The following is a 25,926-nucleotide window of genomic DNA, read 5'->3' as shown; positions in this document are numbered from 1 at the left end:
TGGCAATAAAGTAACCACTGCAGGCCAACCCCAACAGCACAGCACAGGGGCAGTCTCCTCCTTCAGCTTCCTTGGTTCTTCTCCGTGGCAAAGGGTCGTCTTGATTCCCAGAAGTGATCTAAAGTTCTGGGGTCTGGGACCCCCTTTTCTTGACATACAAATCATTTGTCTCTGAATGCAGAGAGTGTCTGTACCTAGTCCAAACCAGCTCTGGATGCATTCTGCCAGTGCACAACTTCTTCCTTTGTTAGTGTGGGCCAGGGTTATCAGACACACCACAGGAGGTAGAGCCAGCATTGTGGAAGGCAGGCAGAGCCCTATTCAGGCCTAGGTGCTACTCCTCCCACCATTCCCAATGGAGATAGATCTATTCAGCCTAGTGCTGACTCACCCTGCCTCCTGGCACCCTAGCCCCTGTCACTCATAAACCAGACATGGAATACACAAACCTAGCAGAGGCAGGCTGGATGTTTAGGCAAGAAAATACCTACTTTCTAAAAGGGGGATTTTCAATCACAGAATGTTAAAACCAACTTCACTAAAAGATGTATTCTATCATTCCGAGTTCAGGTATACTACATTTGTTTGTCTACCATGTTCCCTGGGTCAGTTAGGATTATAAGATGTTATAATCAAACTGTCTATTCTGGCCTATGGGAACAGGTAGCCTTGCAGTAGTGAAAAACGAAATTGGCTGTAATTCACTATCAGGACATTCCACACACATCAGGGCATGTTCTACCTTTTACATACAATGCACCCTGCCCATGGGGGTACCATGGACCTACCTTAGGTGTGACTAATATGTATAAAAGGGAAGGTTTAGGGACTGGCAAGTGAGTGCACTTGCCAAGTCGATATGGCAGCCCTAGGCTGCACACTGGCTCTGCAATGGCAGGCCTGAGTCACATTTCACAAGCTGCTTCTGTGGGTTGCACAACCAGTGCTGCAATCCCACCAGCAGCGTTTGATTTACATCGCCTGGGCACACATGGTGTACTGTACTAGGGTCTGACATGTAAATCAGATAAGCCAATCATGGAGTCATTAAACAATTACAACAATTTACAATAGGGAGCACTTGCACTTTGGCACTGAATAGCAGTGGCAAAGTGCCCAAAACATTTAGCCCAGCAAAACACACAGCAAAAATACAGGAGGGAACAGCAAAAAAATGGAAGGGAGACCCACACCAATGGTGCCAGGTCTAACAATGTATTATTATAGTTTTATGCTTTTTCTTTAAAAAAAATGCTTTATCTGTGTTAAAGTACTGGTTAAATTTTGCTCAAATTTCAGTTTTTTCCTTGAGTGCTGTATCCTGTGGCAGTTATAACTTTAATGACTTTTGAAAGCCATTTGTTTTTGGTGTGGCATCTGCTATCTCATACTTTGTCAAGGGTGTTCTAGTCGAATATAAGACAACCATTTTACATACATATGAATGTTGTATGAATTCAAGTAATGATGCGTAGAATGTTCTTTCATTTAGCCAATGACAAAATAAAACCTTTCTTTTTTTAACTTTTTCCATTAATATATTTTTCATTTAATGCTGCACGTTAGTAATAGCCTCAAAGTAGGAATAAAATAAAACATACCCAGAGTAAATCTATATCCTAATTGTATACTCATTTGTACTCAATTTTCTGGGAAAATTGCAGCCTCTGTAGTGTGAATGAGTCAAAGTGATCAGGATATTCAAGCTGTTCCTTTGTACATCATAGGAGCTACTATCCCTGCAGAATTTCACACCACTCCCCAGGCCGGAAACAAATGTATACCAATAGTAATAATATTTAAATAAACCATGAGGCCTATTAGGGTGTAAAACACTTGTTTTTCCCTTCTGAATTGCCTAAGGTGGGCCAGGGTAGTCCTTGGGTGAACTAGGTCTGCTACCCAATGGGGATACCTGTTGGTCCTCACTTCGCCATCCAGCCGAATAACCCTGGGGGAGGACATCCTTTGGATGCCACCCCTGGGACCCCCATTGTCACTCCAGAACGTGAGTGAACGTCTGCATGCAGTCGCCAGGTTTCTTAGGCAACACGGGTCTTAATTGAAACCGTAGCATGTCTCACCTACTCCATTCCAAGGCAAATGAGACTGCCTGCAAATATATGGTAGATTTAAATGAAGTAGAGGGCATTTGGCAAATGGTTGTTAGGTGCTACCAGGGCACATGTACGCGTAGCGGGAATTAAAATGAAAAATCAAGAGTCTTAAACGGGGACCGGCATAGTCGGACATCAACAGTAACTGTGGACTATAATCCCGTCAATCTGTCACCGTAGTTTGGCACAATTTGGAGCGTGTTTAAGCTCCCTGGGTCATTGTTAACCGGATTACCTTGCGGGCAGTAGTACGTTTTTTTCCTGGTCGAGGTGCGCCACGTACAGGGTGGTCATACGGTGCCAATCAATTTGTTGCCTCGACGAGACTCAGAAGGTTTTTGCTTATCAGGTGGGAAGCTGGTGGCCCTCGATAGGCAGTTGGGCAGTGAGGAAGTAATATGGTGGAACGCAGCTGGATTCACCTAGTGGGTAATTTCGCTGACGCCTGAACCTGGCATGTGTAAGTGGTATATGGATTCCGTAGGTAAAGCTTTGTACAGTTGCTACAAGAAAGCGCTCTGGTTTAAACCCTTTGGTAGTGTAATGCTTGTGTGAGGATCCGTATGGTGGTATGGTCTCCGCGATTGCCATAGTTTATTATCCCCAAACTTACTGCTCAATTTAGGCATTGCAGAAATGCCAAGTAGCGCAGGTACCCTTACTTGTAGTGATTGCTTGGGATAACTCTTCATTAGCTAGAATTCTGGCTGCTGGTGAGTGATATATCTTTTGGATTGATTTTATCATGATTTTCGGAAATTTTAAACTTCTGAGAAGCTCCCATAGATAAGATAAGTTGACCTGGTCAAATGCTTTGGCTACATCCAGCGTGACGATTGTTAGTGGATGATCTAAGGTTGTAGCTATATCTATTGCACCTAATAACAAGTGAGCTAATTCATTCAATTGCCTGCCAGAATATTGCCCTTTTGGTCTTCGTGTATTAATTTCTGTAAATGGTTGGCTATACTTCCTGCCACTATTTTTGCGAAGATTTTTGTAGCCACTTTTCAGCAACGATATAGGCCTATATGACTCCACTTGGCTCAGTGATTTTCCTGGTTTAAGTATCATTACAACTGTTGCCTCAGCCAGGGGGCTGGCGGCTCATATACATCTAGATAGATGTGGTTGACAGTGGAAACATAAGAGGCAAGATCTGAAGCGAATAATACTCTGCTGGTAGCGCATCTGCGCCCGCCGCTTTCAAGTTCTTTAATAACTTAATTTAGGGCAATTATCTCTTCTTCAGTAATTTCTCTCTTGGATTTGAGATTTACTAAATATGGGGAGGTTATTTTGGCACGCCGGCTTTTGATATATAGTGGACTTGGCTGTAGATTTTTGTGGTATACCAAGATCAGGCTTTTAGGAAGAACTTGGCAAATGGCTGAGGCCGGTTGCAGGACGGTGAGGAGCGGTGAAGATGCTTCTGCATTCTTAATGCATGAAGGAGTGTGACGGTATCCCTACTGCTGCTGCTGAGCCACTAACCTGTCAGGCACAGCCTTCTCTGGCTGACACCATCAGTGATTGTCAAGGGTTTTTCCATCTGTTGGTAATGCGGCTCAAGCTGGGCCACTCTTGGAGTTCAGCAGTGGAATCTGTGCTTTCCCTCGTCTGGTCACGCCGGGCTACATCCTTGTGGCGAGGTTGTGCTTCCTGGGCTTCTGTGGAGGAGACAGAATAAGCAGCAGCAGCTGTCCCTAGGAGCACAAAAATTATACTGAACATATTGCTGCAATACCCCTTGGGGGTTCCAGGTATCTAAGGCCTCCTATGTCACGTTATCCGGGGGGAAGAGTAGGCTTTTTTCCCTTAACACGTACTCCCCCCTGTCGCCAATGAGCTCAGAGATGAGTTTAAGGGGCTTAGAAAGACATCAATTCCACAACAACCTCTGAGCTAGAAAGTCGCTCTGCAGGGGGGGAAGCACTCTGGAGAGGGGCTTAGACATTATGCTATTGGAGCCTCAGAAGTCTGTGATCCCTGTCCCCAAGCAGATATGCATAAAGGTCTATAATTCCTCCTCAGCAGAGACTGGAGGGTGAGACTGAACGTCTGGAGGGGAGGAGTCATGTTAGCAGAAAGTCTCCCACTCATATTAACCCCCGGATCACCATGAAGAAGAAGATGGGAAGCGGTAGCACCTCTAAGTGTGGGAACCCATCTGCTCCAAAACAGCAGAAACATATAAGAGGATTACATTATCTCTCAAATGTTAATCAAAGTTCATGGAAAACAAATAAAAAACAGGGTTTGATAGACATGTTCGCTCCCTCTCACAACATCAGGCCGTCTCTGGGCAGGGACAACCAGGCAGCTTTGTTCGGCCCAAGGCTTTTTTCCCCAGAGTGATAACTCCCTTGATTCTGCTGCTCTTTCCATTGCCCCCTAGCATATGTGTGTAGCTCCTGTTGTGCTTCCTTAGTTAAGATTGCAAATAGCTATGCTACTCTGGCCCTTCTAACCAAGATATCTTGCTGTAACTAAATTCCCAGATATTGGATTAATTCAGTACATCGGAACATAACCAAAAAGAGAGCCAACAGGCTTGTGAGACACTTAAGGGTAAATGTGATTCTCTTGCAGTACATACCACAGTACTGGCAGGGGATATGCTAGCTGTAAATACTGTACTGCTGCAGAACGCATGGGACATTAACCCATTCAGTGCATTAGACGCTCGGGAGCTGCCCAACGCAACATTGCTCGTGTGTGTCCGACGGCTCCAATGCATCCGCGGACATGGCACTGGAAATCTCACTGGTGCGGGCACCAGGGGGATTTCCTTTATTCCAAAACAGCCTCAGGAGCTGGGGAATAGATTCCCCAGTTTCCGAGGCTGTTTTGGAATTTCAGTGAAATGACAATCAGCTTGCACGGTGCGCTAACACCATTTCACTGAAAACGAAAGTGAAATGAGCTGATCAGCTCATTTCACTTTCAGTGCCTAGCGTTCATAGGGATATCTCAGCCCGAGCACGTAGGCAGCTAGGAGAGGTATCACATGGAAAGGAGAGAATCCCCCCAATGGTACCCCTGTCGAGTGGAACCCTGGTTAGGGATAGCCGCAAAAGGGTGATCCCCAAGCAGGGATCCACCTCTAGACACCAGGAAAGGGAAGACAAATTTAGTGTTTCTGCCAAGGACTATTTTGTACAATGATGGGGGCTGCCCAGAATAGGCATGCCAATGCCCCACCCCCAAAATAATTTTGCAACTGTCTTTCTGCCCCCTTGGGAAGCAGATGGAGCAATAGCCCCTGATCTGCCCTCCCCCAGTAGCCCCTGATATCCCCCCGGGGGTAGAAAGCTCCCTAGGCACCAGGATTTTTTTTATCTGTTGGGGAGGGAGCTGCCCTAAATGGGCATGCCAGTGCCGCCACCCCCAAAACACAAATTGGACAGTCTGCTGTCCTGGCGGGTGGGGGGGGGAGGAGATGGGTGCTACTGTCCCGGATCTGCCGCCCCTGGGAGGGGGAAGAAAGCGCATTAGGCCCCAGGGATTGTGTTTTTGAATACTTGGGGTGGGGGTGCCCACAATGGACATGCCAGTGCCTCCACCACCACAAAATACAAATTGGACAGTCTTTCTTCCCACTTGGGGGGCCATTTGGAGGTTATTATCCCTGATCAGCTCCACAGGGGGGCTGAAAGCCCACTAGACAGCAGGGTTTTTTTTACATTTTAAAAGAGGAGTGAGGGCTTCCCACAATGGGCAAGACCAAGCCCCCATCCAAATGAAATTGTGAAAAAAGTATTTCTGCCCCCCCAGCTGGCATATGGGGGCACTAGGCCCCGATCTGCCTCCCGGGGGTGGAAGAAAGCCCACTAAGCACCAGGGATTGTTTTTTATAAAAAGAGGGGTGGGGTCGCCTACAATGGGCATAGCCATGCCACCACCCCACATATATGGGGAACAATGTCAGGAAGAGGTGAAAGGAATGCACAAGCATCCTATATCCTTGGAATGGGCTCTAATCCTGAACCACTTCAAACGAACAATACCCCATGCCAACCCAGAGGGTGACCCACCCACCCCAAGGGACCCACAATCACAAGGGCGGGCACAAACACGTATAGTAAATTTCCCTCCGCAACACGCACCTACTATAATGGATACTAATACTGCACAACAGGCCCCACTCGACAGCCAGAACCCGGAGCAATACCAATCACAGCTCCCCTCCCATCCCCAGTAACACTTAAGATTATCGTCAAGCAAGGCATACAATAGCCTACTACTCAACCTGACACCCGCACCCAGAACTTCATGAATGCATCCCCAGTTCTGTACCCCAGTTTTATATAGAAATTATATGTCTTAAGTCCTTATCCGTGGCAAGTTATTTGTCTGATCACTGTACAGATGGCAATGTAATATGGTATAAATGTGAGAAATACAACTCAACATGCTGTATCCAAATACACTCTGAAACTGTAAACTACAAATGCCAATACAAATATGTTACAAAAAAAAAAAATATGGGGACCAATGTCTTCATGCCTCCCTTTGGGGGCAGGTGATGCAGTAACCCCTGACTGCTCCCCGGGGGCCAAAAACCCTACTTGGCACTAGGTACTATTATTTGTTTGTGTAGGGGTGGGGGCTGCCCAGAATGGGCATGCCGATGCCCCTTCCAAAAAGCAGTGGGCACAGTGTTTCTGCCCCGGGGGGGGGGCAGATGTTGGTTATTACACCTGATCTGCCCCCTCCCCCGAGAGGCAGCAGAAAGCCCACTACGCACCAGGGATATGTTTATGGACATGTCAGGGAGAAGACCCAGTGGCAAGAGTCGCTTCTCTTTTTTTTAGTCACACATTTTGGCTGTTTTTGTGATATTTTTAGTCTCATCTGCCCCCCAAGTGGGGGCAGAAAACCACTAGAAACCAGGGATAGTTTGTGTGTGTGTGAACTGGAGTTTGATTGACAGTATGTTTGTACTGGCCTTTGCGGGCATTTTGCTGGCAGTGTGTGTGGACTTGCGCTTGATGACGGTGTGTGTAGATTGGTGCTTGCATGGATACCCCAGCATTTTCTTAGCCAGAATCCCTTGCAAACCTCACTACCTAAAAAGTCATATTTTCCTATTTGCAGGATTACTGCACTGGCACAAATTTCCTACCACCCAACATTCCCCCTGGTCTCTGATAAAAATGATGCCTCACTTGTCTGGGTGCCCAAAGCAGCGTCAACCTAAAAACCAACTGCCCTTTTGGACCAGCTTTGGGTCCCCCTCAATCTCTACATGTTTTTGGCCCTTCCCTGTCACAGGCACTGGGCCCATCCACACAAGGGAGGCTTCTCACAGTGTTTTGTCATTATACTCATTCAACACTTGGGGTTTTGCCATCCTAGTCGAGAGGGGAGCACATCTGGTTGCCGCAGCTGCTGTACTGGCGCTCATGTCAGCTATGCAATGGTGTAAGGTAGATTGGGATCGGCACGGATCACCATAGTTAATTGCTATGGTCCCTCTACATATGATCATGTTCTTTTTATGATGCTCTATGTGTGAGGTACTATCCACATGCCCCTCCCTGATATGGGGTAGTGACTTTAATGCCACCCTTCAAGACCACTTGGACAGATCTAGTATCACTGCTGGGAGGCGGGCACTCTGAAATCCCATTATATTCATGCTATAAATAATGAATAGAGACTTTTGGACAGGGTCTTTTCTGAGGAACTGCCGGAAGATATGACAGCCTACTTTAAGAATAATTTAGACTCGCTGAACAACCTGGGCGCAATATTGGAGGCCTTTAAGGATACAATAAGGCTCACATACATTGCTAAACATAATGGGATCTCTAAATCACTCCACATGCACTTGTCCTGTTGTGAGTCCCACATAGGGCCAATTGTAGTTTTCCCCTATGTTAGCTTCACTGCACACATTATAGACTGCTTTTGCTTTGCACACGTTACAATGTAACACGTTTGTTTTTGTTCCATCCTATTATTTTAGAAATAGGCCACACATGTTTTAATAGTCAGCTCTTCTGGGATTCAGCCTGAATATTTAGGTTTAAATCTGTTTTTATTTATTTAGCACTACCCACCTACATCCGCTTGGCCGGTGGTGTTCAGATAATGGTAATAGCTGGTCGTGTATGTACTTAGGGAATAGTGTAGTGTGCAGTGAACTCGAGGAGTAAAAGAAGGGGAACAGAAAACTGGAGGAGATAGAAGGTTGCCTATTGGTAGAAAAGTCTGTGGGGGTGAGTTCAGGTGTTCTGGGGTTCCCGCAGGTGCTTTTGTTGGTATTAAATGCGGGACGAGAAGGTAGCAAGGGCAAGGCAATTCCCGAAATACAGTAGAGAGGTAAGTCAGGGCAGGCTACCACATTTTGTCAAAGAGGGGAAGGCACTGCTTTGCTACTGCAGTTAATTTCTTCATGTGTATTATGTCCCACAATTTGTGTAACCAATCCAGGTGCGATGGAATGAGGGTGGCGTTCCATTTACTAAGAAGGAGGTGTTTAGCCGCTCCAAGGGCAAGGGAGCTAGCTCTACCTCTAGGCAACCGTAACGGGTAGGTGAGAGGGTTTGGGAGGCCTAGTATTATATAGCTAGGGAACCATGGAATGTCTGTCTTATAAATGGCGTTTATGGCTTCTAGCACATCCAGAAGGTCTGAAGCTTGGGACAGTGCCAGACCAGGTAAGTGAGTGTGCCTTTCTATCCACCGTCCCGCCAGCAACGGTCCCCCCTGTTGGCGTTCCAAACAACCATTTTAGCTGGTGTGAGGTACGAGTAATGGGCGATTTTCAGGAACATTTCCTTGCTGGCGGTGTTTAAAGTGGAAGTTCGGTAGTAGTGTAGTATGTCACTTCATTCCCTGTCTGTGAAGGACCTCACTCATTCCCTTGCCCATTTGTCCCGCCCTGGTGATTGCAGAGGTGCGTGCAATGTATTTAAAAAGTTTAAATGTCAGAGTATTTTCTTATCTGAATGCTTTGTGAGAAGCCATTTCTCAAAGGGCATCAGGATTCTACTAGCATGCGGTCGAATCCATGGTTGTGACTCCCAGTGGGCTACTGCTAAGTACTGCCACTTTGTTGTCTAAGGTAGACCATAGGATTCCTGAAGCGCAGGAAAGCTCATAAGACCACCCGGATCGAACAGGTCCCATATACACTTACAGTTGGCGTCTTGCCAGGCTTGAAATTCCCTCCTCGTTGCTGCTGGGGGAAAGTCGGGGTAACCTATCAGGGGTTTTTGGGGTGGTATGGGTGTGGAGAGCCCACACTGCAGTTGAACATGGTCCCACACATCAACGGTGGCCCGGGTCACCGGGGAAACATAGACACTTGGCGGCCTGCAGGTTTTCGGAATCCAAGGTAGCTTCCTAATATGCATACCTGCAATGGCCTGGTATATAAAACACCAATGTCTTTCCGTCAAGGTGCGGGAGCACTCCGCCATGTATCGCATTTGCGCAGCTTGGTAATAACAGCATAGGTTTGGACTTCCCAGGCCGCCCACTTGTACCGGCATGTAGGCACGAGTCTGCATTACATAAAGAATCTTGGGCAATAGTGTCATTTTAATGGCTGCTATGCGCCCAAGCCAGGATAGATTATGAGCCTTCCAAGCGATGAGGATTGTGCATGTGGTAGCTAGGAGAAGACCATAGTTTTGGCCAGCTATAGATGGGAGTGTGCAAAACTGGGGTGGTGTGGAGTCCACGCCCGAAGGACAGAATAGCATGCTTCGACCCAGCTGCGGAACTGGGCACCCAATCCCACCCTCTGCAACACTGTGTGGAAGAAGGGCCAGTGCACCCGATCAAAGGCCTTTTTTGGTGTCAATTGACGGGAGGACTGCGGGTGTCCGCGTGCGTTGCACTTTGTCAACCAGATGGCACAAACGTTTGGTGTTGTCACTGCAACCCCGTTCCAGGATAAACCCTGCCTGGTCAGGATCTCTAGGCCCTGCACATAGGGACCTGGGGGCGGGAATGTTGGTGAAGAGTTTGGCATTGATATTCAAAGGGGAGATTGGGCTGTAGGAAGCACAATGTTTAGGGTCCTTTCTCATTTTAGGAAGAATCGTAATTGTGGACATACACATTGTGTCACTAAGGGTATTAAATAAACGGGCCATGATGGGGGCGAGATATGGGGTGAAGATCTTGTAGAATTCAGCTCTGTAACCATCTTGACCTGGCACCTTACCAGGCTGTAAGTGCCGGATGGCAGTTAAAACTTTTTGAGTGGTGATCTCTGCATACAGGGCGGAAAACACCAGTGTCCCTGTGTTGGCTTGAGGGACAAGCGCAAGGTAGGCGCGGGCCTCCCGTGTCCACTAGAGGGTCTGCTGTATATAGGGACTCATAGAATGCACGGAAAGCTTCAGCAATCTCTACGTCTCGGTGGAGGAGGACCCCATCCGCTCGTACTATCTCGGACACATTTCGCTCTATGGTCTGCGCTCGAAGGTGGTTGTACATTACAGTATTGCAGTCTCCCCTAGCTAATATCCCTTTGTATGCCTTCAACAAATTCGGCTCAGGGAGTCTCTAATGAAGGTTTCCTATCCTCCGTTTGGGACATAGATCGTAGCAACGGTGTAGGAGGTACCCACAAAGAGAATCTTCAGAGCTAACAGTCTACCTGGGATGTCTAGGAAAGTACTCTAAACCCTTCATGTGAAGTGTGTAGCCAACAAGACAGCCAACCCCGCTCTCTTGGAGCCCCCTGAAGTGAAAAACTGGCAGTCTAACCATCGGGAGTGGAGCCTCCGCCAATTACTTTGCAGTAGATGCGTTTCCTGCAACATGCATATGTGGCACCTAGAGTCCCGAAGGTAGGAAAGGAGAGCTAGGCGTTTAGACGGTCCAATAAGGCCTCGCACATTGAGGTTAAGGATGTTTAACGCCACACAATTATTGGACAGTTGTTGTAAAAGAGTATGACCCCCCTCAGAGAAAAGTGCCACAGTCTCAGAAGTGAACATATTAGGGCAACTGCAGAGGAAGAATAAGGAGAAGGATCACAGAACACAAAGAATGTAACCTTCCAATAGGAGTGAAAATAATAACGCAAACAGCCCCCCCCCCATTGGGGTCAAACAATGGGTATACCATAGGGTCCATGGCGTCGGCTTGTTCACAGACTAAGTAACAGGTGGAGGGGGGAGCCCCGCTGGGAGATAACGTCTACAACTGAGGGCCAACGCCGGATATTGTCACATATCCCTCAGCGATCGGGCGTGATGGGAGTGTTGGGAAAGGATGATGCAGAGATGAGACAACGGAAGAGAGTCAATTGCCTCCATCCGTATGGTCAGATTCACCATCTCTCTGAAGCTGCTGGATTACTTTGTTGCACGCTTCCCGAATGTCTGCTTCAGTTAGTCTGAATATTTAGTACAAGGTTAAACAACATTGTGTCCTGTTTTTCTCTGTGGTCGGACACTAACACCCAGACACAACAGAAGAGACCCAGCTGCTGTTTTCAAGCATGGCATTTCTTATCATATAAACTGAGACTTGCTCTTTTCAAAATAGAGAGAAAAATTTCTAGCGTAGAATACATCCAGGACGAGGTTGCCGGCTGTGCGCAATCTGAGACCAGATAACGGCAAATGGCAGTAATGGAGCTCAGTACCATCCCAGAGATCTTTGTTATATTATTGTAAGACTATGCCTAGGTAAGTACACCAGTACCCATGATAGGGCTTTATATTGTGTACAATTTTTTAGTGATGCTAATTACATTACTTATGGCCAGATGTAGGTAAAATCAAATTTGCGAGTCCTTAATAGTGAATTTTACTTATTCACTATTAAGGACTCGCAAAATTGAATGTAGGTAGGAATCGCTAAAATACTAGCGATTCCTTAATATTCCTTAAATAAGGAATTGCAAATTGAGAGTCGTTAATAAGGAATACCTACCCATTCATTCCTATAGGCTAGGAATTCCCTATTCACTATTTGCGATTCGCTATTAAAGAATCGCAAATAGCGACAGCTTTTTCAAGGGTGCCAGGGCGTCATAAGGATACCCTGTTGCACCCCTGAAATGTGCATGTGTGCACATGTGCGCACATACATGCCCTAAGGGCATGAATGTGTGCCACATGGCACTTTAAAAAAATCAAAAAAGTGCTTTTTTAAAGGAAATCGATAATTACCACCAACTTGAAGTTGGTGGTAATTAGCGATTCTATGTCAGGACCGGAGGCGAGGATTATGCTTTATTCTCTCTTTGCTTTATTAATATTTTATGCACAGAAGCTTTTTTAATAAACCAATAACAACTACATTTCCCATAACACTCGGGAAAAGAAAAACCACAGTCTCTATCTAGTCCTTCTTCACTCTCCATGAAAGGTCATCCCATAAATCATTCTGCCACTTCCTGCACTTCCTCTTTCTTCGCTGCTCAGCAGCTAGATATAAGTGCATTTGGTTTCTCTTCCGATTACTGTTTTCTTTTTCTTTTTTTTTTTATCCTCATTCGCGTGCATGGCTCCAATCTATCAAAACAAAACTGCCACAGAGCAGAAAAGCAGGCAGTGCCACTGTACTGCCTCAGCGTCGGCTGGAAGGGATAACATAGGGAGGATGGCGACCAAATCCCAACAGTAACTGCTGGCAAGCCAGAAATCTCTGACATGTGGGCTATCTTGTTGATCGATAGCGCCCGGCCCACCGGGGCCCCATAAGCACCGCTGCATGCTGCAGCAGAACCAGAAGGTGAACCATGTCTGCGTAATCATTGGACCTGGGGGAAAAAAAAAAAAAAACAGGTTCAACGTGACCAATCCAGCTGATACCAAAAAGCTCTCTTTCCTGATTCCCTTCGCATGCCAAATCAAGTTTCGAGATTTGGAGGATAGAGGAACGCCATTCATAGAAAGAGGGAGGCAAGGCATCCTTCCAGTGCCTGCAAATTTCCCTGCAAGCCGCCAGAATGGAATAAAACACCAGGTTCGAGGCTGCGCTACGGGATTTCCCGCTCAGGCCAAAAATGACAAGACCCAGATCTATGGAGATGGGAAAATCCAACATCAAGGACAGTTTGTTGCTTATGGAGTCCCAGAAGGAGGTAATTTGCGGGCATTCGAAAAACATATGTATATCGGCCGCCGCCTCCAAGCCACATCTTGCACAAGAGACCGGACCTGTCAGGGAGAATTTAGACAGCCTCTGCGGGGAATAGTAGGCCCTATGCATTGTGAATAAATGGTTCCTTCTGAGCCAGGCGGGTTTGACCAAGTCCCACAACACCCTACATGAAGTTGCCCAGAGTTCTTCCACGTCTTTTCCTGGCATCAACTCACCCCACAACATTGTTGGAAGACAAAATTTGCCGTCTACTTCCTCTAAGATCATATTATACCAGAGCGAGATCTCCTTCTTTACAGGGGGTTTATTAACCAGACACGCCTCAAATTCACTTTATCCCCCTATAGGCAAACTGCTGTTCCGTGTAAACTGTATATGAAGTGACTGAGCCCAACTTGAGATTTGTAAATATTTAAATCTTGAAAGTCTTGGCCCAACTTTGTTGACCAAATAGTTCCATGGAAGCAAAGATCCGTCGATAAACAAGTCGCCCCAAGATGCAATTCCAGCCTCTTTAAGTGGTAATGCTAATGCATCTCCCGACCAGGCTGGGGGCGCAGGTAAATCCCATATTGGAGCTCTACTAGAATGATAACCTAGTTTAATCGAGAACCTCACTCTGTACCAGGTATTAGCCATCCCCTGTAGTACCTTCAGCTTTATTTTTTTTTTTTATTTAGGGTCACCAAATTTAAACAAAAAACTACCCTGCCCAACTCCCTCACAGCTCAGCAAGGTGGAAAACATAAGGCCCATGCCTGTCTCCGTAGGTGTTTTCAATAGCATTCGTGCGTGTGATAACTGAAAGGCCCACGCATAAGCCTGGAGATCAGGGCCCGCCAACCCGCCCTTCTCCCTTCGACGCCTTATCTTTTTCCAAGCAATTCTTGGATTCTTGTTATTCCAAATAAATGAGGAAATCTCGCTCTTCAGCTTTGAAATTATATTAGGGTCAAAAAACAACGGAATTGAATTAAATAAAAAAGAAACCTTCGGCAATATAGACATTTTAACAAGGTTTACCTTCCCCAAGATGGTGAGCGGGAGATGCGCCCAAGCTCTCATCTGTTTTCGGCACTGCGCTGCTACTATAGCAAAGTTTAAAGGGCCGATCAATTTTATATCTTCATCTATATTTATCCCCAGGTACCGCAGGTTGACACTTGATATATCTCTGTGCATATTTAAGTCAACATTCCATGACATCGACTCGGTTTTGGAGGCATTTACCTCATATCCTGAAACCCTTCCAAATTCCAGGGCTAAGTCTATAGCCGCTGGGAATGCTGTATTAATGTCTGATGAAAAGATCGGCATAAAGGGCCACTTTTTTAACCCATTCGCAATAAATAAAAGGTTTAATTAAGGTGTCTTCTCTTAATTTCTGCGCAAACGGCTCGATATATAAATCAAATAACAGGGGAGACAAGGGGCAACCCTGTCTCTTACCCCTCGTTACCTGAAATGGCTTGGATAGGCCCCTGTTAACCAGTATTGAGGCAGACGGACTCCTATATAGCAAATGTATTGCTCTGCGGAACTTATCCCCCACGTTGAATTTCGACAAGGCCTCCGACAGGTATAGCCAGTTCACCCTGTTGAAGGCCTTGGTGACGTCCAATGTGAGAACCGACAGGGGCATATCTTCCTTCGTCGCAATATCTATGGCGCCTATAAGATCATAAATAAGCTCATACATCTGCCTCCCCTTTACAAAGCCTTTTTGATTAGAATGCAGTATATCCGGGGCTACCTGACCAAGCCTCTTAGCCAATATTGTAGCAAAAATCTTGTAGTCGGCATTTAATATCGAAATTGGCCGATACGAGCCACAGTCGGCTGGGGGCTTTCCTGGCTTCAAGATAAGTGTTATGGAGGCGTTGTCCTAGGAGGCAGGAGGAACCTCACCCTCCCTCAATATCTGATTGAACAAAGTCGCCAGGACGGGAGCAACCTCTAATAGCAAGTTTTTATAAATTTCAGACGGCAAGCCGTCAGTTCCTGCAGCCTTACCTCCCTTAGCTCCGCGTATGGCCGCCTCTACCTCTACCTTTGTTATTTCTTTGTCTAGGAAGTTACTCTGTTCAACTGACAAAGATGGTAGAGAGATGTCCTCCAGCCAACTCGTAATACTTTCAGATGTCACGCTAAGGTCCTCCTGGTATATTGCCTGGAAGAAATCCTTAAAGGTGGCCCTAATATCTGCATCTTTTATAAGGGTACCTCTATCTGTTGCAACCGACTCAATAATATTTCGTGCCCGATCTGATTTTGCTTTCCATGCCAGCAACCTGCCGGCCCCCTCCCCGTATTGAAAGTGAGATAGTTTGCTAGCCTCCCATCTCTGTAGAATATGCTTATCAAGAACAGAAGACAATTTATTTTTCAAGTCTAGCAAGTTTTCGTGTTTCAGGGATAAATCATGATTACCATCAACCCTGCAATCGTCAATGTCTGTCTGTACTGCTATCATACTGGCTTCGATGGAGGACACCTCTTCCATATACTGCCTTCTTCTGTAAACAGTCCTATTTTTTATCAGCCCTCTTAATGTGCACTTAAAGGCGTCCCAAACAACACCAGGTGATGCTGAACCAGTATTAGTTACGAAGAATTCCCGGGCTTCAGATTGAATGAACTCCACGTCCTCAGAAGAGGTAAGGAAAGATCTATCAAAAGACCAGATGCTAGTGGGAAGCTTAGCCCCCCACTCAAGGTCTAACGTCATGGAAGAGTGGTCAGAAAGATGTGAAGGAGCATAGCTTACATTCTTAACGGAGTCAACCAGTGCACGACTAACTAAGATAAAGTCTATCCTAGACCGATGTCGATATTTGAGATTTCTAAACGAAAATCCCTGCCCCTGCCCTGCTCTTGCCCTCCAAATATCAACATAGCCATATTGGCTCATACAACCAAGCAGACAGTTTCTAGATTTTGAAAGAACCTGCTGTCTACTTGTTGGGGACTTATCCAGTAAAGGATTTAAAACGATGTTAAAGTCGCCAGCTATTATAACCGGCTCTGGAAATTGTAGGAGATGTAAAAATAAAGATTCAAGTACCGAAGGGTCATCACGATTCGGCCCATATTACCCAACCAATGTTAAAACAATGCCACCCATCTCAACCGCTGCAATGGCTCACCTCCCGCCAGTGTCCACCTTTTGCTGTATGATTTTCATGTTCATGGGTTTTTTAAACAAGATAGTCACACCCCTTATATTTAGCGATTGGGAGGTAGAGACTGAGGTATCTAACCACCTATTCTTCTTCACTAGCTCAAGCATCTCACCCTCAATTAGATGTGTCTCCTGGAGTATAATGATCCGCGCATCTACGTCACGAAGGTACTGCAAGATTTTATTTGCTCGAGGTTTGGTGCGCAGACCATTTACATTCCAGGAGAAGATCCTGAGCTTACTCATGGCACTGAGAGTTGGTGGTAACAGAAAATGCTGTCGGATGTGTCCCGCACTAAAACGATGCCCTGTCTAACTGCCGATAAGAAGTAGATTCCCTTCAAAATAAACTTTGATTGGAGCTCAATTGAGAACGAGTATTTTTTTCCCTTTTTGTCCCAACCCATCACCCCCCAGTGACCCCCCAATCACCTCCCCTCCCATGAGAAACCCTTGTACTCACTATCCGGAAATACCGGAAGAAGGTACCCCTACTCTACCCGAACCCCCCCATAAGTGCCTCTTAATTGCTATTTACTTGTGTTCAATTCGCCCTAGTTTGTATATATATATATATTTTTTTGTGCACGTGATTTGTTATTTCATCCTTAAAATTTTGATATAATATAATACCATACCCTGGCTTAGGGTTTACCCAGCTCATTCTAAATTGCTTCCCAGCAATACCATAGATCTAAGCCTGTTTCTATAAGAGATACAAGAGGGAGGACTTTTAAAACAGGATTAACCTGCTAGCAGTGAAAAATAAGCCGCTTGCCTATCTTAATCTGCTGGCCCCTTCCTACTACCCAAAGACAATAACAGTTCATCTGCAGCCTGAACCGATCGGATGTTGTGCATTTTGTTATTATGCATTATTTTTAGGGATGCAGGAAAACCCATCTGCACCGTAGCGCCTAACTTTCGAAAAGCATCCATTCTTCTGCCCAACTCCCACTGTTTGTCAAGAGTAAATCTGGACAGGTCCGAGCGAATCTGAAAGGTGAATCCCTTGCCTGCTAAAGATTTTTGTTTCAAGGCGAGATTCAAAATTTGTTCTTTAAGTGTATACGTGTGAAAATTTGCTAGGATTTTCCTCGGCTCGGTTCTTTGCAGGTTACGCCTGAACGGATCCCTGTGGATGCGCTGAATATCCTTAGCGAGATCCTCGTCGGAGTGTTGCAGGTTGAGAGACTCTTTTAGTAGTGATATAATAAAGCCCTTAATGTCTGTTCCTTCACTCCCTTCCGGGACATTCAGGATGCGAATGTTACATCGCCTGGCGTTGTTCTCCACAACCTCCATTCTCTCCGATAGGGCCGCATCTTCTTTCCTTAGCTTCAGGATATCATCCTGAACGCTCTCAACACACATTGACAATTGCCCCACAGTCTCTTCTAAAGCTTGAGTTCTTGCAGAGAGGCCATCAATTTTTCCATCCAGGGACTCGCAAAAGCTTCTTATGTCTCTCTGATTGGAGGCAGACTCCTCAAAGCCTCGCTTGATCTCGGCTGATAGTGCCGAGAACATTAGCTGCAGAGAAGCAGCAGAAATGGGGGTAGAACTTGTGTCCAACGCTCCACTTTCTTCTGGGCTTAAAAAAACACCATCAGTGGAGCTAGGGGCCAAAGAAGGCCCAGGAGGTACCTGTATTGCCTGCGCTATCCGTACTGCCTGCACAGACTCTGAACCCATGTACCCCCCTACCATTCCCTCACTATTCTCCAGGGTTATTGTTGTTGAGATGTCTTCGCCCCCGTTGTCATCTGGGGAGGGGGAGGAAGACAAAGCTGCAATTTCAACTGTTAAAGCCCCTGGTATATCCACTTCATGAACAGATACTGAAACTTCCGCCCGTCTACTGGATAAGTCTGGAACTGGTGGTCCCCCCACCGCCCTCACTCCGGGGTGCAGTTGAGCAGCAGAATCTGCAACCGAGGTTAGTTCCGCCGAGCCGTTAGGGAGGTCTTGCACCCGAGATGCCATTCCACTATTTTCCGTAGATAACTCAGTAGGATTGTTTTCCATCAACAAGAAATCTTGGCCTACGTCTAACACCTGCGGAACCACTTTAAAGAAAGAACGCAGGGAGGGAGTAATCTTTGAGCTAGGAGCAGGGGGAGGTTTTGCCGTCTTACTGCCCTTTCTTCCCCTCTTAGCCTTCACCTCTGCCGAGAGGTACGAAGACGTTTTTACTGGGTTTTGGTCGAAAGGAAGTTGAGAGAGGACTTAGGAAGACCCCCCAGAACCAGCTACGGAAGCATTAACTAAGGACTTCTCCACTAAGGACGCCTCCCCCCCTTGCCCCTCTTTTTGCGGGGATACTTCCCCTTTCCCAGCCCTTTCACTGAGCCCTTACTTTGGCTTTGACTTGCTTTTTGCGACTCTGCTGCTTTCACATGCAAAGGGGATATTTCAAATACTTCCAGCTCACCCCCCCTCCTTCCCTTTCACCTCCGTTGTACTGTCAGCCACGTCGTCCTGTAGCCATCCTCTAGCAGGCAATCTGGCGTGAACTCCCGTATTTGAAAGGCTTGGTGCCGTTGGGGCGCTGGAAGCGAACGAGCTGTCTGCACTTCTGCTGGTACGGGAGTCTCTACGGAGACTCCGTATATGTCTGGCCCTCCGGAGCTCCAGGGCGGCCTGGCTCCAGCGCAGCAGCCCCGACGTCCGCTGCTCTCTCACTGAGCGCTCCCTGCCGTCAACCTCCAAGCCTGCCTCCTCCACGCCAACGGCCAGGCACATCAAGGCGGAGCCGGGGGATACAGAAAAAAAAAAAAAAAAGCCGGGTCAACAAACTCGCAGGTAAATGAGAATTAGCTAGTGGAAATCCACGTTAACTTTCAAAGTTACACCGCATTTCTCCAAAGACATGTGCTTGCGGGCAAAGCGAACGAAAAGCCGTGCCACTCATAGAAGGGATCAGAGCGGAGCACCGCGGCAGTCAGCCTGCTGCCGCCATGTTTCTCCTCCCACTTCCGATTACTGTTGTGGGGAATGTTCTTTTGCTGTGTGCGTTCTTGATTGGGGGGGGGTTTCCTCCCTTTCTAGATTCCCTACTCGCCGCGGGAACGCTAGTGCGCTCCTTACGCGGCTGCCCGTTTGCTTTGTGTGCGGTGCGGTCCTCCGACCGCTAGAGGCCGCTGTGGGGGCGACGCGACTGGGGTCACGGAGCGCGGTGGCAGCTTTGCTGAAGAGAATCAGACGCGCTCCGGTCACCCTTACATGTCCGCGCCCGGCCCGCCTGAGAATCGCCCAGTTCGTCTGGGTCTGTAACCTTGTTTGGCCCTTTGTAAACGCCCGCGCTGCAGGTCGGTAGTGGTGCGGTGCACCGGGGATCTCCTCCCGCTCACGCCCGATTGTCAGAGAGGTCGGGTAGGTACAGTTGGAGGGGGACACCTTGCATAGGCCCCGCGGACACCCTGTCAGGTGGCGGATTCCCATGGAATTGAGGGAGTGTGGGTGTCCTTGGGCTGTCTAGCCCGTGAATTCGAGCCTTGGGCCACTTTGCATGCCTGAGAGACCCTCAGCCCCCATATTTCACCGCGTGAAGCGGGTGGAGAGTTCCTTACTGTGTGACAGCTAGAGTATACACAGTGCCCAGGACGGTGCAGACAGGTGCTTGGAATTTGCTCGCTATGGAGCACGAGTATTATGAGGAATGCATGACTCCCTGGCCTATTTACAATGGGACGACCATTTTTACGCCAAGGTGGATGATTCCATTCACAAGGCGGTGTCCGATCTCATGACCCAGATGGAGCAGCGTTTAGCTGACAAAATTGAGCAACTCTGCGCGAAGGTGGGCCAACCTTCCCCTGCAGCTCCAGGGACGTCGGGTGGTTCTGGTCAAGCCTCCGACGGTCACGGTCCTCCGCCTCCTAAGAAGAAGTGCGCCTGTGAAGTGGACACGGATGCTTTTGAATGCCTCAAGCAGGCGTTTCTGGAACATACTGCCCCCATTGTTCTTCCCCAGGCTCCTGCCCCCGGAGGGGACGACCCCGCGCCAGCGTCTCAGGAGACGCAGCAAGGGGATTCCCTGGATGCTTCGGACGATGAAGCTGGTTCGTCGCGCTCGTGGAGGCCTTCGGGCACCACGGACCCTCCCAAGGCGACGATTGCAGATATGTTGGACCCGGATGACATTGTTCATCCCCGCTCTGCGGAGTGGGTCCCGGCAGAAAAAGCGGCCTTGCATTTGGCCTCCCGCCTTAGAAAGCCGTTGGAGAATGAGGCGCGCAGCAGACTGAGGGCTGAGTGACCCCGGCCAACTTTAGAGGGCAAAGTGTCAACTACCCCAGACATAGAGAGCAAGATGGCGGCCTTCTTAGCCAAGTTCATTAAGGATCCCAAGAAGGAGATAGATCGCTCCTGGCGCGCGTGTCAGGACAAGTTACTTGACTTCACCGGTCCCCTCGCCAAGATACTGTACATGGCGGAGGAGGCCCGCGTCTCTGGGTCCCTGATTGATCCTGAGGTGTTGTCAGCTTGGGCTCAGCGAGCAATATGTTTCGTAGGTAATACTAACTGCGCCCTCTCAACGGAGAGGTGCAGGTCCTTATTGATTAAGGTCGACCCAAAGCTTGGGTCCGAAGCAGGAGCCTCAGCGCAAGGAGGGCTGTTTGGAGAGCCGTTTATAAAAGAACCTGGGCAGTTCGTAGCTACGTTTACGTCCCTTGACAAGGCGCAAGCCAACATTAAACGTGTCTTTACTCCGCAGGTTTTCCGCGGGGCCGGACGGGGTCGGAGCTGCCCGCCCGGCCGTGCCCAAAACCAGCAGCCCCAGGGTAGGGGGCAAGGCTCCGGGCGCGGACAATACCAATCTGACCAGCGCTTCACCAACTTCTACCCCACTAGGGGTCAACGGTTCCGGGGCCGCGGCTACAGAGGAAACGAGAACAATTCCAACGGTGAGTGTTTTACAGGCTGCGTGACTGCAGGTTGGGGGCAGGCTGGCGAGTTTTTTCCCCACTTGGGAAGCGCTCACGGGCGATGCTTGGGTACTGCAGACAGTCAGGGGCTTCCAGATAGAATTTTATGGTTTCCCTCGGCAGGAGTGTCTCCCTCGCCCAATAGTTTTCTGCGCGTCAGACGCGAGTTTGATCGACGAAGAGGTGCAAGAGTTGCTCCGAAAAGGAGCGGTGTGTCACACGGAAATTCACCCATCCGGGTTTGTCAGCAATATTTTCCTGGTGGACAAGACCGATGGAGGTCGGAGGCCTGTGATCAACCTCCGGGAATTCAACGAGTGGCTGGTGTACAGGCATTTCAAGATGGAGGGCATTCATTTGCTCAGGGATTTTCTCCAGCCACTTGATTGGATGGTACGTTTGGATCTGAAAGACGCGTACCTGATGGTTCGGATTTTTCCCCCTCACAGGCGCTTCCTTCAGTTCCTCTGGCGAGGACAGGCTTACGAATTCCGTTGTCTGTCCTTCGGTCTCTCCTCGGCCCCATGGTGCTTCACCAAGGTTCTCAAGCCCGTGGTGGAATACTTGCGGACTCGCAGGGTCCGCTTGATCGTCTACTTAGACGATATGCTTCTCTTGAGTGAGAGTCCGTCGCAGTTGCAGGATCATCTGCAGTTAGCGGTTTGCTTCTCCAGTCGTTGGGGTTCATTATCAACGAGAAAAAGTCCCTCTTGGTTCCCACTCAGAAGGCCACCTTCCTGGGGTTCGTGATAGACTCCACCTCAGCCACACTCAGTTTGCCTTCCAGGAAGGTAGCCAAGATCAGGCGATCTTCCCGGGGCCGCTGCACTACCATGCCCTGCAGCGCCTGAAGGCGCACCATCTGCGAAAAGGTCTCACTTATTCACAAGTGGTCCCCCTGACGGAAGAGGTGCGCGAGGAGCTAGAATGGTGGCTTTCCCACATGGAGGCGTGGAACGGGAGAGTAATTTTCGGCTCAGCACCAGACTTGGTGATAGAATCTGCTGCCAGCCGCGCAGGCTGGGGTGCACGGTGTGGAGAGTTTTCCACCGGCGGCAGTTGGTCTCCTCAGGAACAACTGCTTCACATCAACTGTCTGGAACTTCTGGCCGGCTCTTTTGCGGTCAGTGCTGGACCAAAGATCGAGTTCAGGCCTCCATCCTGTTGAAGATGGACAATGTGTCGGCCGTACGATACATAAACCACCTAGGGGGGCACACGATCCAAGGCATTGGCGATCATGGCAAAACAGTTTTGTGAATTCTGTCTAGCACATCAGATATCGGTGACGGCGGAGTATCTCCCAGGATAAGAGAATCTTGTGGCGGACAGGCACTCCCGTTACCTTCGAGATTCCAGTGTTTGGAAGCTGGATCCGGAGATTTTCCACCACCTGCAAGAGAGATGGGGTCCCTTCTCAGTCGACCTCTTTGCGTGCCGTCTTGATCAGCAGCTTCCCTGGTTCTTCAGTTGGAGGCCGGATCCTCTGGCGACAACGTTCGATGCGTTCAGTCAGGATTGTAGCCGGGAGAGGGGGTACGCTTTTCCCCCGTTTTCCATGATCACCAGGGTGACGGCCCAGGTTCGCCGACAGTTGGTGTCTGTGGTGCTGATAACCCCATGTTGGAGGTCTCAAGTTTGGTTTCCGGTTCTTCTGGGACTTTCTTGGGATTTTCCAATCCGACTCCTCCCAACTCACCATCTCCTGTTGAGTCCGGAAGGGACTTCCCACCGTCTGCTGGAGGAGGGCTCCTTGCAGCTCATAGCATGGTGGATTACAGGCAACGTTGGCGACTGCCGGGCCTTTCGGGACACGCTGAACTCTTGCTGTCCCGGGCTTGGGCAGACAGCACATCCAAACGATATTAATCGGCATGGATGTGATGGGTATGCTGGTGTTTACGACGGGAAGTGAATCCCGTGGTCGCAGATTTAATCCATGTTCTGAATTATTTGGCAGAATTAGCTTAGAAGGGCTTGGTGTATAGGTCCGTGAACGAGGTTCGTTCTGCAATTTCAGCGGGTCATGCTCCAGTGGACGGGGCTCCCTTGGGGGAGCAACCTTTTGTGTGCAAACTCTTGTGGGGCATCAGGTTGTCGTTACCGCCAGAGCCCCGGTACTCGGTTCTTTGGGATGTGAACCTGGTTCTGAACTTATTGTTGTCTTGGCAGCCTAACCATTTTCTCTCCCGGAAAGAATTGTCGGCTAAGTTAGCCATGTTGTTGTGTTTGGAGTCTTGTCGGAGAGTATCTGATGTTCGTGCTCTCGATATCACGGCGAGAGTTTTTTCCCCAGATGGGGTCACTTTTACGGTGAGCAGACGCACAAAATCGAACACACGCACAATTTCTTATCCTGCTTCGATGAATCTCCTAAACTTTGTGTGGTACAGTGCTTAAAAGCTTATGAGGAAGCTACGGAGGAAGTTCGTCCCCCAGGCGAACAACAACTCCTTATAGCCCTCAAGAAGCCTTTCAAGGCGGTGTCTTCTCCCACTATAGCCCGCTGGGGGCGGTGGTTCATGCAGGAAGCAGGTATTAATACCAGAACGTTTGGTGCACATTCCGCTCGGGGTGCGATGGCTTGCAAGGCGTTTAACTTTGGTGTATGTTTGGAGGATCTTATGAGAGCAGCGGATTGGTCGTCGGATTCGACCTTCAAGAGATTTTATTTTAAGCTGCTGCTGAATGTGGCCAAGGTAGTGGTCAGTAAGCTTTGAAGGAGCATAATCCTCACCTCCGGTCCTGACATAGAATAGAAATTTGCCAAGCCTACGAGAAGGTAAGTTTCAATTCTATTAAGGACGCGGAGGCGAGGATTATCCCGCCCAGCAAGCGTGTTGGTTGCTATCCCTCACCGTAATGGTCGTAAGTAACTGTTTTTCCTTTTGAGTTGAAGTGTGACGTTTTTTCTGCTGTTGTTCAGTGCAGTGTCATACACAATGTTCCTTGTTTACTGGCTTTGATTGTTCAATTTGGTTCTGGACGTTATGTCTGATTGATGTATTTTCTTTCAGGGAATGACCAGACTAAACAGAGTGCCTAACCATAGGAGAGTTCCTCCAGCGAAGAAAGCGGAAGTGCAGGAAGTGGCAGAATGATTTATGGGATGACCTTTCATGGAGAGTGAAGAAGGACTTGATAGAGACTGTGGTTTTTCTTTTCCCGAGTGTTATGGGAAATATAGTTGTTATTGGTTTATTAAAAAAGCTGCTGTGCATAAAATATGAATAAAGCGAAGAGAGAATAAAGCATAATCCTCGCCTCCGCGTCGTTAATAGAATTGAAACTTACCTTCTCGTAGGCTAGGCAAATTTCTATTCTTTAAGGCTAAAGTGCACTTTCATTTGTGCCACTTACATTGATTGCATTTAAGGAATCGCAATTTAAGATTCCTTAAATGCAAGAGCAATTAATAAGAGCAAAATAAGGAATCGCAATTTTGCGATTCCATATTTTGCTAGTAGGTTTAAACTCACCTACATTGCTCTCAGCCAAATAGTGATCGCAAATGCTGAAATTCTGCAAATTTCAGCGTTAGCGCTCAGTATTTGGCTACCTACATCTGGCCCTAAGTTTTGTATGTTTTCTAGTTGCAGCACAGTTGCTTCATAATAAAGAACAATAGTTTAAATAAATATTGTAACCTGTTTTCCTGTCTCATTTTTGTTTATTGTGGACATGCATGAGTGAGAGAAAGACAGGTGATGACCCGTTACCGCGGTTCCCTGAGGGGACTAACATAACATGTACATTTATAAAGCGCATGTATAACCCAAACGTCTCAAGGCACTGAATAACAGATGTATTTTGTTACCCAACTCAATGGTACTCATTTTATCGACCTCAGATGGATGAAAGTCTGAGTGGACCCCGGGATTAGAACCTGTGACCATGAGAGCGAACACAGGCCCCTACAGTGGATGCATTTGTCCACTGCCCCACCGTACCCGGATATGAGTTTTGTGCTATGGTGTGCCAACTTACCTGTTACTCTGGGAAGGTTAGGAGGGCAGGTAAGGTACTATGAGCTATTCTGGATTGGGGCTCATAGGTACTGATGTGGTATGGTGACTCAGTCCCAAGATACTAATATTCTGTGATCCCAGACATAGTTCCGTTCCCAAACAGAATCCCTGCAACATGGCACCATCACCATTTGGTCTGGTACTTATTCGCAGGTCTCCTGAGTAATACTTGTGTGTGTCCATATACCCCTTACACCTACCGTCAGAGATGTGTGTGATGTTGGGGATTAATCTTCCACAGTCTTTAGAAAACACCAAATTCTGGGTTTTTTCAAGCTTGATAGTCTAAAAGGATAACCCATTTTTGTGTTGCACTTTGTATCCTTTACTGTTTTACTTATGTCGACATTCTAGTTAATTGCCGACCTGCTATCCGAGCACATCTTACGCATTATGGACTTACTAATGCAGGCTGTGCTTAAACTGAATGATGCTTACCGATTTGAAGTCTTTTATTCCTGGGTCGAATTTTCATCTGTGGATGAAAATACTAACACATTTTAAACATATACACCATCTTTACCACCATCACAATACAGACCGTATTCCCTCACAGAAATACCTTTATCTTATGGCAAACATCA

General features: G+C 47.8%; 1 long non-coding RNA gene across 1 annotated transcript in view; it reads left to right on the top strand.

Annotated features, from left to right (window-relative positions):
- Positions 1–24,571, top strand: part of LOC144763222 (uncharacterized) — a 43,398-nt gene extending 18,827 nt beyond the window's left edge. Inside the window, exon 2 of the long non-coding RNA XR_013596191.1 lies at positions 24,332–24,571. This is a non-coding gene — a long non-coding RNA (uncharacterized LOC144763222). The remainder of the gene's footprint in view (positions 1–24,331) is intronic.
- The last annotated feature ends 1,355 nt before the right edge of the window (positions 24,572–25,926 follow it).

This window comes from Lissotriton helveticus, chromosome 6, assembly GCF_964261635.1.
Source record: "Lissotriton helveticus chromosome 6, aLisHel1.1, whole genome shotgun sequence".
In the NCBI taxonomy this organism is placed as follows: Eukaryota; Metazoa; Chordata; class Amphibia; order Caudata; family Salamandridae; genus Lissotriton; species Lissotriton helveticus.
The sequence above is the reverse complement of the archived record's forward strand: the minus strand, read 5'-3'. Positions and strand labels throughout refer to the sequence as shown.